Source organism: Mus musculus, chromosome 1 (genome assembly GCF_000001635.26).
Source record: "Mus musculus strain C57BL/6J chromosome 1, GRCm38.p6 C57BL/6J".
NCBI classification, from domain to species: Eukaryota; Metazoa; Chordata; class Mammalia; order Rodentia; family Muridae; genus Mus; species Mus musculus.
The window spans coordinates 60,560,816-60,577,300 of NC_000067.6; the positions used below are offsets into that span (position 1 = coordinate 60,560,816).

The 16,485-nt window shown below is 42.9% G+C and overlaps 1 protein-coding gene across 10 annotated transcripts in view; it reads right to left on the reverse strand.

Annotated features, from left to right (window-relative positions):
- Positions 1-6,259, reverse strand: part of Raph1 (Ras association (RalGDS/AF-6) and pleckstrin homology domains 1) — a 95,895-nt gene extending 89,636 nt beyond the window's left edge. For 9 of the 10 annotated variants that reach the window (XR_373268.2, XM_017312876.2, XM_030243573.1 and 6 more), the window contains exon 1: positions 5,750-6,259. The gene's annotated coding sequence lies outside the window, so the exon portion shown is untranslated. The remainder of the gene's footprint in view (positions 1-5,749) is intronic. The other variant, NM_001045513.3, reaches the window with a different exon arrangement.
- Between the last annotated feature and the right edge of the window lie 10,226 nt (positions 6,260-16,485).

Here is a 16,485-nt window from a genome sequence, read left to right on the forward strand (position 1 = left end):
AAGAGTTGTCTTGGTCATGGTGTCTCTTCATAGCACCAGAACAGTGATTAAGACAAAGTTGTTACTGGGAGTGGGGTACTTTTATGACAGGCCTAAGCATGCTGTTTGTTGAAGAAATATGGAAGACTTTGGAACTCAACTAGAAAAGTGGTTGGATACTTGAAGTGGAGCTTAATGTGCTATCCTATTAGAAACATGGAAGACAGTACACAGGGTGATCTGAACGGTGGAGGCCCAGCTCAAGATGTTTCAGAGGGGGAATAATGGTAGTAAGTGGTCTAGGAAGCATTCTACTGACATTCTGGCAGACTTGTTACTGTTTTTCCTCTTGTCCTAAAAAATCTGCCTAAAGCTATACTGAAGAGCTTGGGATTGGCAAAGATTTCAAGGCAGCCTAGTATTGACTGTGTCATATGGTTGTTAGTAATCACTCTTGTGCAGATCTATAACAAGCTGGACAAAGAGAAATAAAAAAAAATGTACAGTTTGAGGAGGACGCCAGTGCCAGTAAGTATAACAGAGCTAAGGAGAAAAAGATGAAAAGAAAAACCTGATGTTAAATGGAATAAAGGGAATGGAGACCTCAGAGCAAGACTCCACCCAACTAAGCTTTCAGCTTGTGAGAAAGAATTAAAGGAACACTTAAGTAATGAATGAAACCATCACCAACAGAAACCTGATGCATAATCTACTGAAGAGGGAATGGAGTTCCAATCCCATCAAGCAGCAGAATTCAGCAGCTTCACCATGTGGTTCTGGCTTTAGAAGAAAGGATACAAGAAAGGGGTTGTACAATCTCCTTCCAGGGAAAGTTGCTGAGGCCAGGCATGTGTCAGGTATGTCCTTACATATTGCATGAAGCTGTGAAGAGATAACTGCCAAGAAAAGCTACACACCTGTATGGAGTCAGCCCAACAGACAGGAGTACTGCAGTCATCAAAGAAGTTAGAGATTCAAAGAACCCTTTGATATCAGACAAGATGCAGAATTTAGAGTTTGCTTTGCTGGTTTCTGGTGTTGCTTAGGTCCAGTATTTCCTCGTTGTGTTCCCTTTCCTCCTTTTTAGAATGGAAATAGTTATTCTGTGTCACTGCTTGTTAGAAGTATGTGATCTTCACTTTGATTTTGTTTAACAAGGAGTTAAAGATTGCCATGAGTCTCAAAAGAGACTTTAATCTTTGGGTTTTAGACAGTATTGAGGAGCCTGTGATACTTTTTTAAGTTGGACTGAATGCATCTTTTTTTTTTTTTTTACCATGGTATGGCTATAAGCCTATGGAGGCCAAGGAGTGGAATATAATGGTTTGAATAAGAATACATTCCCATAGGCTCATATTTTTGAATGTTTAGTCATTAGTAGTGACACTGTTTGGAAGGGTTCGGCTAGAAAGGTGTGGCCTTGTTGGAAGAAATTCATCACTGTTGGGCTGGGGGATGGTTTGAGGTTTCAAAAGCCCTTCCGAGGCCCAGCATTTCTCTGCCTGCTGCCTGTGGATCAGGATGTAGCTCTCTCAAGTTATTTCTCTAGCACCATGTCTGCCTTCATGCCACCATGCTCCCCATCATGATGATAATGTAGTAAGCCTCTGGAACTGTTAGCAAGCATCCAATTAAATGCTTCTTTTACAAGTTGGCTTGGTCATGGCATCCCTTCACAGCATTAGAACAGTGACTAAGACACAAGGCAAATTAGGAAACACTTGTAGCAGCCTTTAATCCCTGGACTCAAGAGACAGAGGCAGGAAGATCTCTGAGTTTGAGGCCAGCCTGGTCTACAGAGCAAGTTCTAAGAGATTCAGGGCTACAAAGAAAAATCCTGTCACAGAACACAAGCGAACAAACAAAAAAGAAGAGTAGAAATAAAAGAAGCACAATGAACTACAAAATATTTATAAGATATCAGAATTTATTGTTGAATGCTCATTGTTGTTTTTAACAATGACAAACAGGATGAATACAACCTTCATTGAAATGTTTGGTTCTGATTATTTAATTGAATACTATGGCACTAGCCACAGTAATCAACTATTGGGACAATTAAATAAATAGTACACAAGACTAATAAAAAGTCTTCAGTCTATGAAGTTTCCTATCAAGTGTTTAAAATTCACAAGCCTTATTAGTCTGTAGGTCATTCAGTTTTTAGTGTGTTAAAAAGAACTTAAATAAACATGCTAAAGTGATTAGCTAAGTCAACCTGATCTACACAGTGAGTTCCAGTCCAGCCTGGGCTACAAGGTAAGAGTCTGGATTAAAAAAAGAAAAGCCCAAGAACAACAACAATAAAACAATGACTACACTATCAGAAAGCACCCATAGTGTTCAAGGCAAAGAGACAAAGTAAAAAAGTGGCTACTAGAAGTTGCAGTGGTAGATGAGAAGTTACTGTTTAACAGGTTGAACTTCAGTTTGGGATTGTGAAAAAGTTCTGGAAATGGACAATGTAACAGTTACACAATAACACAAACATATTTAATGCCATTGAAAGTTAACAATTAATGCTTTAAATGGCTAAGATGTATAAAAACTTTAGCATACTTTAAAACAGGAAGGGGGGGAGAAGGTGTTAGTTGTCTACATGGTAGCATAGGAAGGTGGTAAGAATACAAGAATTAGGCTGCCTAGTTTTAAATAGCTGTTTACTATAGAGCTGTGCAATCTTTAAGAAAGTAATTTACTACTTCTGCTTGTTTTCTAGATTAATGAGACCTTCTTCTTAGAGGCATGGTAAGGAATAAATAATTCAATACATAGGAAGCACTCAAAGTAGTACAAAGTATTTAGTAACAGTTTTTTATTATTATAATTTTAAAACATTTTTGTGAGTCAGGACCTCAATATATAACCTAAGCTAGCCTTAACCCTTCTGCCTTAGCTTTTCATATGCTCTGATTTCAATGTAATGCTCCTGACTTCAAGCATACAAGTCAGACTTTGGTTTTGTGCTAAGTATAAAACCCAGGCCCTTATGTGTTTGGTAACTGCTCTCCCACTGAGTTGTATCTCCAAACGTTTTTATGACATTTAGGTCAAATGTCTGTAGAACCTTAAAAGCCCTTCATCAAAATTAAATTACTCCCTTTGTTTTGTTTTGAGGCAAAATCTCATTATGTAGGCCACCCTCAAACTCAGTATCCTCCCATCTCAGCCTCCCTCTCAAATACAGGCTCTTGTTAATACACTAAGATCCTTAAAATCCTTAAGGTCAGTAAGAAATAACAAATGAAAACCAGTAACTCCAAACTTCCTATTTAATAGGTAATGAAACTAAGAATTCAAAATAATTAGCCTGAGGTTACATATCTTACTCCATTAATATCACTTTTCCTAAAGAAATAAGAGTTTGGGATTAATATCAATATTGACATTCAATGATTTCCAAGCCAAAGTCAATAAGCAAATGTGTATCGCAGAATCTATTATCCTTGTTTCTAGTCCACTAACATTTATTTACTTATTTATTTGGAGAGAGCCAAAACTCAACAAAAAACAAAAAAATAACACAATTATCCTCAAAGATAACAGTTAAAAAGATCTAGCCAGAAAACAAAGTGTTAAAAATTGTGAAGTCATTATCCAAAGATGCTTACCTCTCCACTACTGTCAGCCAGACACTAAATTAATAATCTCAGTGAGAGAGACCTGAGTCAAGAGTCTGTGTGGAATACTAAATAGAGCTAATATTCATCACAAAGAAACAGCTACACATTGCTCTTTACTAAAATCAAACACAAGTGAGCAGCAATCCCATACCACAAAATGTCTGGTGAAAAACCAATCACTTACAAACCTTTGTAGACATTTTGTACTTACTTCAACTGAGCTATCTGTAACTGGTGTCTGGAACAAACTCAACAAAGGGTTTTAAAAAGTGTCCTTATTTTGCCACCTCTCTAGGATTCTACTTAGAGAATTCTCTCTAGGATTTTACTTAGAGAATTTGGATTTTACTTTTATTTTTTATGTGGTTTGATTTGTATTTTATTTTTTACGTGGTTTGATGGTTTTTCAGATGGGCTCTCATTGTGTAATCCAGGCTGACCTGGACTTCACGTCAATCTTCCTGCCTCAGCCTCCCCAGTGCAGACTACAGGAAAGATCCACCCACCATGTCCGGCTCATGCGAAGGGATAATTACCACCTAACATGTGAAATGTCTTCTTCTCCCAGTCTATACTGTTAAAATCTTGCCCGTCCTGTTGAAATTCAAATATATGATGCACATGTATGAAAAGATCATGATGAGACCCAGTATTATGTATAATTAATACATAACAATAAAACGTTGTTTTAAAAATGAAGTATTATTCAACCTTTTAAAAGGCTCCACTTTATACTGGCAGCTTACAGATCCCCCCCCCCCCCCCCCACTGACCTCTCAATGTAGAATCAACCTTTTCTTTGCTGTCTTATGCTACACATGCCTCAACAACTCACTGTTGCCAACATTCACTTCTGACCCTCCCTCTCAGGAGACACTCCGCCCTCAGCAGGAGGAAAAGGAATTTAACACGTACTGAGCATCTCAGAGACAAGCAAGGGGCTACCAATTTTGCATACATTTTCTTATTCAATCTTCTTGACAACAGGCTAGAAAGGAAAACAGGTGGAGTACTGCTGCTTACCGGCAGGGAACTACTGCATAGTTATCGGCTTGCTTGTCCACTATCACGTTGCTAGCCTATTCTAGCGCATGGAATGTGACTTTACTCTGTTCTAACGCACTGTTTCCACCACTCAAGTGTTGTAGAAGTGTCTCCCACTATACCTGAGGAGGTTTCTGTGACTGTGTGCTCACTTCAATATTCTTACGAACACAATACCACCGTTTAATAATCGAATGATGCCTCAGCCCTAGCCCGCTACCTTTACAGTTCCTTTAGGGAGGACTTTACCTACTTGGGCGGCTCTCCACTTCTCCATGAGAAATGCTGCAGGCAGCGTCCACCCAAACTGTTCTTCCCATAAAATGTATGAAATGCAACACACAGGAAACATGCAACTCATACCATTTCCCAAAGCTCCTATTTCACTCTGATACATAAGGATCAAGTAGTTTCCAGTTCACACAGGGGGGCCAGCCTAAGACAACCCCTGAATAGGAAAAGGGTATCTTTCAGGTGTCTTAAAACGAAGGCAACCTAACCAACACTATTAGGCAGCCTTCCCTCTTTCTGCCGTCCTCCACTGAATTGCAGTTTGGATTTCCGGCGGGAATGTACGCGGAAAGATGAGATGGAGCTAAAAAGCACTAGAGCAATTACTTTGCCGGCTTAATTAGAAGACACAGAAGGCGCCCCGCCTTTCTAAATCTCTGCAGTGAACTCATCTATGAAAGCAGGCAGGGCATGGAAGCTAGAACAATCCCGCACCCAGCCATCGGTTTCTGCGGCTACCGGGAGCCAGTCCCTTTCCACCCGCGGTCCCCGGCCACCGGCGCCCTAGTGCGGAGTATCAGCCCTGCCGCACCTCCCCAGGCGGCCCCAGGTCTCATTGTCTGCACGGTGCAGCCCCGAGGGGCGCGGGGTGCAACCCAGGCCCCGCCGACCCCCTACCCACCGCAGGCCGCCTGGCGGGGCTCAGCCCAACGCTGAGAGCCTGACCGGCAAGGACCGCGCCCCGGGCTGCAGCCGTCCGCACTCGCTCGGAGGGCCACGCCGGGCGCCGGGCAAATGGAGACGGCAGCGCCTCCCGGGCACCCAGACCTCTCCTTTCCCGGACCTCGAGGGCCAGGTGGCGGAGCACTCACCGTGGCAGCCCCTCGGCCCTCCCGGAGCCCTGCGCTAGGCAGCAGCTGCTCGCGCCTCCAGTCGCCGCCGCCGCCGCCTCTCCAGGGGCGACGCTCCTCTCCCGAACGCTGAGAGCGCCCGCAGCTCCCGCGGCGCGCGCTCGGCGACTGACTGACCGACCCACAGAGCGGGCGTCGGCGGGGACTGGGCGGGGCGGCCGCAGAGCCCCGCGGCGCGGATCACAGAGCCCGCGCGTCCTGCCCCGGCACACTGGGCGGGGCTGAGGGCCGCGCGGCCCAAGGGCGGACCGACTTGCGCCTGACCGCGCGCTCCCCGCCGCGGCCACCGCTCACTTCCGGCGCAGGCGGCCGCGCGCCTCTCCTGCTCCCCGGCACGCGCGCACGCGCGCGCCCCTCCCGGCCTGGACAGCCGCACCCCCCACCCCCACCCAACCGGCCGCCCCTCAGGCGCCGGGCCGCACCCAGCCGCGGCCGTCCTCCGCGCCCTGCCTTTCCAGCGCGCGTCCGTGTGAGTCGCCTCCAGGAACCAATGAATCAGAGAATGAATGAGCGGAGAGGAAAATCCCGCCGCGGTCCCGCCCGCCGTGGCCCTTCCCGTGAAGCCTGCCCAATCACTCGGGTCCCAGGGTCTTGGGAGACTGAGGGCGGACGAGCAGACCTGTCCGGGCTGGGAGCCTTTGCCTGCCGCATGTGTCGTCTCCAGAACCAACCCTGGGCTTCCTCAGGCACTCGCCTACTATTGTTGAAATCTGGGAGCACTGCCCTAGGAAATCCCATTTTAGCTTAAACTCTGCAGTTTCGTGCAGTGTAAGGAAAGCTTTCAGGGATCAGACATTATTCCATTCATCTTTACCTTTTTCACGTCAGAGCCTGTTCATCTGTGTCCCTGGTTTCTGTTCTCCCTTATTGAATTTGTTCTCAGCAAGGGTGTTGGCGAACTTTCCTGAGCCCTGAGCTGTATTCCCTGAGTACTACACTTAAAATACTGGGTTTGATTCCAAGCTCCAAATTACTCAAATGCTGCTTATCTTAATGCAGTTTTGACTTAGGCAGACTTAGATTTCTTTCGATTTACGTCCTTATTATGACCTTCATGTAAAGTTGATCAAAGGAAAGGAAAAGTAGTATTAAATTACCTTTGCTTGGCTATGTACTTTGTTAGCATTGAAGAAATTGAGCTATGGTCTGGAATTGGCTGCATTGAACGTCCAGCATTCTTTTTTTTCTATGTCTTCTTGTCTGTTCTTTAACTGTTTCTGTATCTTGAATTTTCACCAAAAAAATAAAAGGAAAAAAAAAAAACCCATAAATAACCTATTTCCGAAATTCTGGCGATCTTTCTAAGAATGAGTATTCACTCCTCTAGTGTAGGATCAAATCCCAGTTTGACTAATTGCATTCTACTTCCTGATATTCTTGAAGAGTTCCAAGTAGTTTCAGTCTTTTAGTAGTCTTTTCCAAACTGCTGCACAATCTGTTTCAAACTGGTATTTAGAACTGTCCAATACAATTATTGTCTGTTTCACACTTGAGATACTTGTACTTAGGAAATAAGTGCATTTTTTGTATTTTAAATTTAGTAGGTCTTCAATAATCTCGTGTAAAATAACATCATCTCATAAACTAAAAATGGTGGAAGTGTCCAGTACCTGTGACCTCTCTTCCCTGTTGAACTCAGTCATCATTTGTTACCTGTAATTATTTCAGCACACTATATTCTCTTAATGAATATCATATCATATTCAGTTCATACCCCATGCAGTATCTACTGTAGACCTTTGTATAAATAACAAATGCTTTGAATTTTTTAATCAGCAATGCATACAAATGTTATCTGGAGCCTCTTCATTCCCTTGTGACTAAGTTTATTGAGATTAAGCATACCTAGGTGCCCAAACCTAGTAAATAACCTATTGTTGTCAAATGTTATTACTAGACTGAACACATTACAAGGAAGAGTCTCACTTTTACAGAAACTTCCTTACAAAATAGGCTCCTGAGTGCTCTTTAGATAGCTCTCAGCCAGCTCTTCCCAACAAGTGCTTAGGTTGGTTAAGATGAATCTTAGAAAACAGTCACTTTCTACCATTGAGAAAAATAAGCAGGTTCTCATTAAACCATGAAATAATCTATTCACTTAATTAGAGTCTATTGGGCTCCAACTAAGGGGTAATAATGTAAAAACAAGAAAGACTTGATGCCTCCAGCCCCCAGAAATCACAGACTGCTAGATAAAGGAGATAGGCAAGCCAGTATTAGAAAATTAGTCTATTCCCAGATCAGGAAAGCCTACCCAGTGAAGATAAACTACACGTTTGATGACTGACAGGCAGGAGCTCGCCAGATAAGGAGGGAACAGGCACTCTAGAGAAAGGCAGCAATGTCTGTGCAGGTGTGTGAGCATTAGTAGTATTACCATGCCCTCGAGGCTACTCCCAAGTAAATACAGCTCTTCTGGACAGATGCAGAGAAGGTTCAGATAGGTGGGGAATGGTAGAAAGGACTGTATTAATCAAGAGCTCATGTGCTACACTAAGGAGTTTGCACTTTATAATAAAGAATAAACTCTTTGAAGTGTGTCTCAGGGTTTCCATTGCTGTGAAAAGAAACTATGACCAAGGCAACTCCTATAAAGGACAAAATTTAATTGCGGCTGGCTTATAGGTTCAGAGGTTCAATCAGGTCAGGAAGCATAGCAGCATCCAGGCAGACATGGTGCTTAAGGAGCCAAGAGTTCTACATCTTGATCGGAAGGCAGCCAGGAAAAGTATGTCTTCAGACAGCTAGCAGGAGGGTCTCAAAGCCCACCCCCACAATGACACATTTCCTCCGACAAGGCCACACCCACTCCAAACAAGGCCACACCTCCTAATAGTGCCACTCCCTGGGCTAAGCATATTCAAACCACAAGCTGCGGTTTTAAGTCTCTGTGACAACTGAGCGTATGTTTGGAGACAAGAGAAAATTGAAGCATAGAAGCAAAAAGAGGGGTGTCAGAATCACCTAGGTCTCCACAGAAGCAAGGCAGAGGAAATACAGTGGGGAGGGTGCTTGGGAGACGGATATAGTGAGAAGGTGGAATCTACAGAATTTCATGGAAAATTGGCTGGAGAATTGAATGAAAGAGAAAGCTGTACAAAAAGCAAGCAAGCTCCTGTCTGGGAAGGCTAAGTAGATGATGTTAACCACCCTCCCTGAAATAAGAATGCAGAAGGAAGATGCCAGCTAAACAGTTATACACTAAAGTATTACCATAGGCGGTTGGGAGCTCTATCTACAAAGGGCTTACTAAGCAAAGAAGATCTTAATTCAGATTAGTGCCCAGTGGTATGTACCCCTAATCCCAGTGCTCAGAGATGGGAATATCCCTGAAACTTACTGGCCAGGTCGTCTTGAGAAATGGATAAGCCCCAGGTACAGTCAGAGAGCTTGTGGAGTGCCTGCCCGCGCGCGCGCACACACACACACACACACACACACACACACACACCATAAACCTAGGCACCTCAAAGGATTCTTAGTCCATTACTATGCAAAAGTGTGTTCTTAAGGACAGTGGTTTGACAGGATTTTGGCAAATGTGTTGGCTATTCTTGGTTGTCAACTTGGCTAAATCTGAGTTAACTAAAACCCAATTACTGGGCACACCTAGGAAGGACATTTTCTCAACTAAATAATTTGTTCTGGGAAGACACTTCTAATCCAGATATTTGTGGTGGGAAGATACTTCTTTTTTTAATAATTTATTTACTTTAATGTACTTTAAATTTTTCTTTCTTCATTATTTTTTTTAGCAATAAATCTGTATTCTTTAGTTGGCAACTAGAATGAATGAACTAGCCAGCTATGATGACCCTTGCTTGTGAAAAGGTGAGACAGAAGGATCCTGACTTGAGGGCCAGCCTGGGCCACATAAGAATTCTGGGCCACAGGAGTGAACCTACTACTACTATTTTGCTAAGTGAACATAGAATCAAACATCCCTCTAAATTCCTATCTCTCTACTCACAGATAACTACAGTTCTCAGACCTCATCAGAAAACATCTTTATGCAGTGGCTGGCAGTCAGTGCAGAAACTCACAACTAACTGGTTAAAGTACAGAGAATAATTGTTAATGGAGTATTCACCACCGCCTGCTACCCAAGACTTAGGGACCATTGTCTAAAAGGAAGTGTTGTAAGAGCTCAGGTTGAGGAGGACCAAACGGAAACCGTGTCTTTTGGCCAGAGCAAGATGGCTCTGCTCATGAACTCAGAGCAGCAATGGTCACTCACATTAGACCTCACATAGGCCCAAGCCAGCCGATACTGCTGCTGAGGTGCTGTAGACAGGTGATGCTTTCTGGGGGACAGAGGTCGGTTTTCTTTAAAAGTGTGGCCCTGTGAAGGTTATCCAATCTGCACTGGATGGCCTCATACCACGAGTGTACGGGCAGCATCAATTGGAATTAGTGGTTAATTAAAACAAGTAAATAAATAAAAAGAGGACAGAATTGGGAGGGGTTGGGGTGGATCTGGAAGAAGTGAATGTAATCAAAATACCTTATATGTCTGTCTGTGTGTATGCAATTACCCCAAATTAAGAAAACAAAAGACATCAAGGCCAGTTTGTATACTCTGAGACCTTGTGTTAGAAAAAGAACTAAGTCAACATTTATGGACAAATCTTTAAAACACCACACAAAGTACACAAAGTCAATTTTAAATTCGAAAGATCACTGTATTCAAGAAATTTAGTTTATGAGATAAAAGCTTCCCAAAATAACCAGAGAATAACAAAGCGCAAAGCTCTATTACAAACTATAGGTACAGTAGGGTTTAGAAGAGAGAAACCAACTGGGATGGGAAGGAATTAAGGTTCTAAAAGACTCAGCTGGCACTACATCTGAATGCCAGGGGAAACAAAGTTGGGGTAGTGATGGTGGTTGAGTTTAGGGCCCCAGGGCTCCCTTTTGGACACTCCTCACCCTCTCAGACTAACAGTTGCAGGACTTATGACCTTTGCTGGCAACTATATCTCTGCTTCTTTTATACAGATGGGATTTGTATGCCCTACATAATATAAATGTTTAAATATTTCAAATATCCTTTGTAATATTAAAATTATTTACAAGTAGCCCTGAGAGGCACTTTTATAAACAAAATCTACAGAACTGGGAATTTCCAGATATTTATTTGGAACAAATGCAAACTATTACACAACAGCAGTTATCGTAACAACCTGAACCCTTATGAACGTTCTGACGTCCGTGTCAGTCAGGCTGTGGGTGCAGGGAGCCAATCAGAACCCAGTAATTCTCTGATGACACCCAGATACTGAGTGCTGTTTTAAAGCTAGCTTTTCAACATGATAACTAAACTGATAACTGATAAACTGATAAACATGATAACTAAACTGCTTTTGTGAAATTCAGCATCAGTTGAAAGAGTGAATGACTTGAGTTTGATGCCTGAAATTGAAGTTAAAATGTTATGCTCAGCTTTAGAAAGTCCATAAAGGGAAAGACCAGGCAGAAAGCAAACTTCCACCAAAGTATCCTTTTAAAGTGGGGTATGGTCAGGCCTGGAGTCAATTCTGCAGAAGGAAAAGCATTTTGGTTGGGAGGAGGATGTCACAAATATACTGTAGTAAAGTGACTCTTAGTAGATAACAGGAATGTTTGTTTTATTAGTTGGAGAGGTCCATTTAGTGATATAGGATTGAAGGATGGTTTATGGAAGCGCTAAGACTAAGCAGAAGGCTTGGGAAACAATGCAGTAGAGTAAGTGACCAAGCCCATGCTTGAATCTGATAACTATTTCCCTAAGTCTGTGTCTGCAATGTGATTCCCTCTGGAATGTCCCCCCTCCCTTCTCCACAGTGCTCTTGTTTGTGACAGATCAGTCCGTCTCCTCCTTTATCTCCAGTTTCTCTAGACAAAGCTACTGCTGTGTAGCTTGTCTTCAAGGCTCTCTATGCAGTGGTGGTGCAAGTCTCTTAAAAGGACAAGAGTTCCTCACAAGGCAGCGGCCATGAGTAGTTCATGCTGATTTTCCTCCAGCATCTTGCACAGGAGACTGCACACAGTAAAGTCCAGCAATATTTATAAAACAAAACGATAAGAGATTTGACAAGAGAAGTTTGGCAGATCTTAGAGAATAGGTGGGACTAAGGGGGAAAGTGGAAATCACTTATATTCATCCAGACATGAGTGCTGAACAACGAGAAAAGGCAGAAAACTGAATGTCATTTGCAAAGACTGACAGGCACAGGTGACGAGTTGGATAAGCATAAGAGTCCATGAAGCATAAGCATGAAGATGCCTTCAGGGTTCCCAGGGTGGAGGAATGGCTATGAGCAAAGGATCAGTATCACTGCCAAGTCAACAGATAAAGGCTGACTGCCTGTCAAGGCCAGATCTCTGCACTGGGTGACAGAGAGGCCACAGGGAAGAGCTACAGCCCTTTCCTCATCTATTACAGTTTGCTCACCAGCAGGGACGCTGAGAGGCACAAGTTCAACTCTGGACAAGTTACATTTGAAATGATGGTGGGATGTTCAAATGAACCAGCGCCTTTAGTTTCTGGAAATCAGAATTGGATCATCCCTGAGGCTGAGAAATGCGCTTTTATATTGCTGAAGTTCCTATTGTTACCCACTATCACTGTGCTTGAGAGAAAAGAGATTGCTGTAGTGGTTTCCTAGGTCATAAAAATACCACACGATGGGTGACTTAAACAACAGGAATTTATTATCTCATAGTTGTATTATCTCAAAGTCTGAGATCAGATGTGTGCGGGCTTGGTTTCTCCCAAAGCTTCTCTCCTTGTCTTGGGGTGGCTACATTCTCCCCGAGTCTTCACAAGATCATCTCCTAAGTGTCTGTGGCTTAGATCCTTCAATAAAGACCACCATTATACTGGACTGGAGCACACCCCAGTAACTCATATAACCGACTTTCCTCTGATCTGCAAATATACTGCAACCCGAGTTGAGGCTTCAGCATATGACTTTTAAGAGGGACACAATCAGCTCATTATAGTTGCCTCAAATATTTCTTGAACAGAAGGGACTATAGTCACAGTGACAAATCAGGGCTGAAGAGGTGCAACCCTGCAGATGGTACCCAGAAAGATTGGAAACAGAGCCGGGCAGTGGTGGCACACACCTTTGATCCCAGCACTTGGGAGGCAGAGGCAGGTGGATCTCTGATTTTGAGGCCAGCCTGGTCTACAGAGTTCCAGGATAGGCAGGGCTACACAGAGAAACAGAAACACTGTCTCAAAAAAAAAAGGAGAGAGAGAGAGAGAGAGAGAGAGAGAGAGAGAGAAGAAGAAGAAGAAGAAGAAGAAGAAGAAGAAGAAGAAGAAGAAGAAGAAGAAGATGATGATGATGATGATGATGATGAAAGGAGAAGGGGGAGGAAGAGGAAGAAGGGAGAAATATACACACACATATATATGAACATTATATGTAACAAAATTTTTGTTGACATTATAATACATAACATGCTGAATGATGTTTAATGCTTTACTCCTTAACAGTATATAATCCAATACATTGCAGTGAACATGATAAATTGATACTATCTTTCTATCATCTCAGCACATCCATCTGTGTCTCAGATTTCCATTGAATAAATATGCATCTGTAGTATGCCAAAGAAGATGTAAACAAGGAACTCAGTATGTAGAAATTAAATTATTTATTTAAGTTTCTTATACTGCATAGCATATGTATGCATATATGTGCAATTTATAATCAAGCTATGTTTTTGGGGAAAGTTATTAATCTATTATTTTACCAAAAGCAATTTTTGGCTTTTCTATTGTTGTCTACATATCATTTACCACTTTGGGGCGGGTGGTGGGATTCATCAAGAGGAGTAAAGAGTGAGTTAAAGAATTAATTCTTGGGCGGGTGGTGGTGGTGCATGCCTTTAATCCCAGCACTTGGGAGGCAGAGGCAGGTGGATTTCTGAGTTCGAGGCCAGCCTGGTCTACAGAGTGAGTTCTAGGACAGCCAGGGCCACACAGAGAAACCCTGTCTCAAAAACCCAAAAAAAAAAAAAAAAAAAAAAAAGAATTAATTCTCTGCCTTGTCTCCTTGCGGTCTTATATTATTTGATTCCTCAAACAGTTTGAGAAAAGTCAACTGAAAAATATGTTATGGAAAAACAACAATAAGCAGATGAACAGCTGATGTTTAGAATTTTGTTCAGTCAAGTGCTTTGAGGCAAGCTCTGTCACAGTGTATGGTTCTGCCTTGTGGGTCTCCCTGTTCTTCATGGGTCATTGACCACACCCATGAGGGCGAAGAGAGCAGAAGCGGTGGGTGAGCAGGTTAGGAAGGGCTTGAGTGGGATGGAAAGAACCTGTGGGAGTCAGATTCAGAGAGACAACTTCTGGTTTTATTTTGTTTTTTTCCGGGAATAAGGTATATAAGGGTTCTTATGGATGGGGAAGACTGATTGGTCATAACACAGCACCTAATTATCATATGGACCGGAAGAAAGAGCAGCGCTTGCAGGAAGCTTTTGTTCAGGGTCATCTTCAAAGTAAGGTCAGGTATGTGTGCTCAGAGACTCTCTAGTTGACGATAGGTGGAGAAGAGGAAGCCCCACTGAAAAAGGGAGTCCTCCATCTTAAGCTCTCCAACACCGCCTAAGTGCTGGCACAGGAGTTCCTTCAGTTGGGCTCCTCAAAGGTCTCACACTGTTGGCGTCTCCACCGGTCCCTCTGCTACCATCCCTCTCCAAACTTTCAGTACCTCACACATGGATTGCACAGGAGCCTGGGGGCTTGCGCCCTCACAGACTCTCTCTTTTTTCTTTGAAACACCTTTGCATAATAGACTAACCAGCCTTTACTACCAGAACTACTTTCAAAGTAAGTTTTTTCCCCATACAAGTCAATCAAAAGATATGAAAATTTTACTTTGAAAATGCAACCTCACAAAACATCGTGATTTTGATATTTTTACAAATTAAGAGCTCTAATTCATAATTGTGTGTGTGAATTACTACATTAATTACTTATCGTCATAACAGATGCCCTTTAACTCAGCTGGCAAAAGTAGTATACATCATTATCTTACAGATCAGAAGCTCACATTAATGTTGGTAGGCTGAAGTAGATATTGAAAGAGCTGAATTCCTCCTGGAGGCTCACTGGGTAAGCCCACTGTCGTTTCTAGCCTCTAGAAGCAGGTTACTTACCTTCCTTGGCTTTTGACCCCATCCTACATCTTCAAAGCCAGTAATTCTTGCCTTTTCCTATGGCTGCCTCAGACCCAGGTAAATAACTTAGAATCATTGCTGCAGTTTGACTTCATCTGCAACAGGGTTGGGAGGGAGAGTCCAATGGGAAGTGTTAGTTCATGAGGATTCTTTGTGCGTATTTTAATGACACAACAGAAAGAGCTGATGCTGGCCAGAGTGGGCTCACTCTCTTGTTTTCTTTGTCCTTTGGCCATCCCCACAGTAAGAAGGCCCCTACCAAAGCTAATTACTTCATATGGGGCTCCCCAACTTCCAGACAGTGATCCAATAGATTTCTTTTCACTGTAAGTCACACAGCCTCTGCTATTCTGTTATAGTAGCATAGTACATAGGAAGGAAAATTATGCCCTTAATCTAATTCCAGCATTCCAAGACACTACATGGAGAGACCCTGTCTCAAAAAAAAAAAAAATCAAAATGATCTTGCTTTTATTTTTCCCACCCATCAAAAACATCAACAGCAAAAGGAATAAATATCCCCCTGTAGAAGGTATCTATTGTTTGGTTTGTCCTTCCTTTTATCTGAAGCCCATTTATTTTTATTTTTTTAAAACTATTCCTTTTTTCCCAGATAACAACTCAGCTTGCTACGGAGCAGAGCACCTTTTCATTTAGCTCATAGGAGACCCTGTGTTACCCGAGTCTCCGTCTCCGTCTCCGTCTCCGTCTCCGTCTCCGTCTCCGTCTCCGTCTCCGTCTCCGTCTTAGGCGTCTCCAACAGATCCTGGAGATTATAACTCTAGATATTGTAGAAAACATGACAGCAAAGCAGAGCTGAGGCAAGGACCCTTCTAGCATTGCTTGCATCCTTGGTTCAGCTTGTCTGAGGAATAGTCGCATTTTTGTTTCGTCTAGATTAGATATATGAACCTATAGCTTCTCCTTTCTACCCCAAATGGCGGCTTCAGTTCTTTGCAGAAAAAGATCACGGATGGAAATAGGAATGTTTTTTAAGGCTGCACCAGTTTCCCATTGCCTGTAGCAGTCTCAAGTTAGCTCTTCTGGAGGGCTTCGAAGCCTTAGTCTTTCCTCCGCCCACCCCACATCACTCTCTTTCCTGGTTCTTGGGCTCTCTCTGTGGGTCTGCTCTTGGTTCCTCTTACTCCCTCCCTGAACTGTCTCTTGCTCTTTCCCTGCTCACCTGCCTCCTGTCAATCTTGCAAGCCTCCTCCATGAAGTCCTCCAAATCAGCCAGGAAGGGCTTCCTTCTCCAAATGGTTATGCTGTGTAAGGCCCGTGCCATGCATCTCATTCAGAGGACCATGTTTTATAGTTTGAGGTTACTCTAGGTAGATTATCAGTCTATGATGATAAGAACATAGTAGGTCTTTAAAATTGCACTCAAAACTGGGTGTAGTGGTATACGTACACCTGGCAGGAAGATTAGGAGTCCAAGGCCAACCTAAACTGTATAGTAAGCTTAAAAACAGGCTAGGCTACATGAGACCCTGTCTTTAAAAATGCATACAAAACTT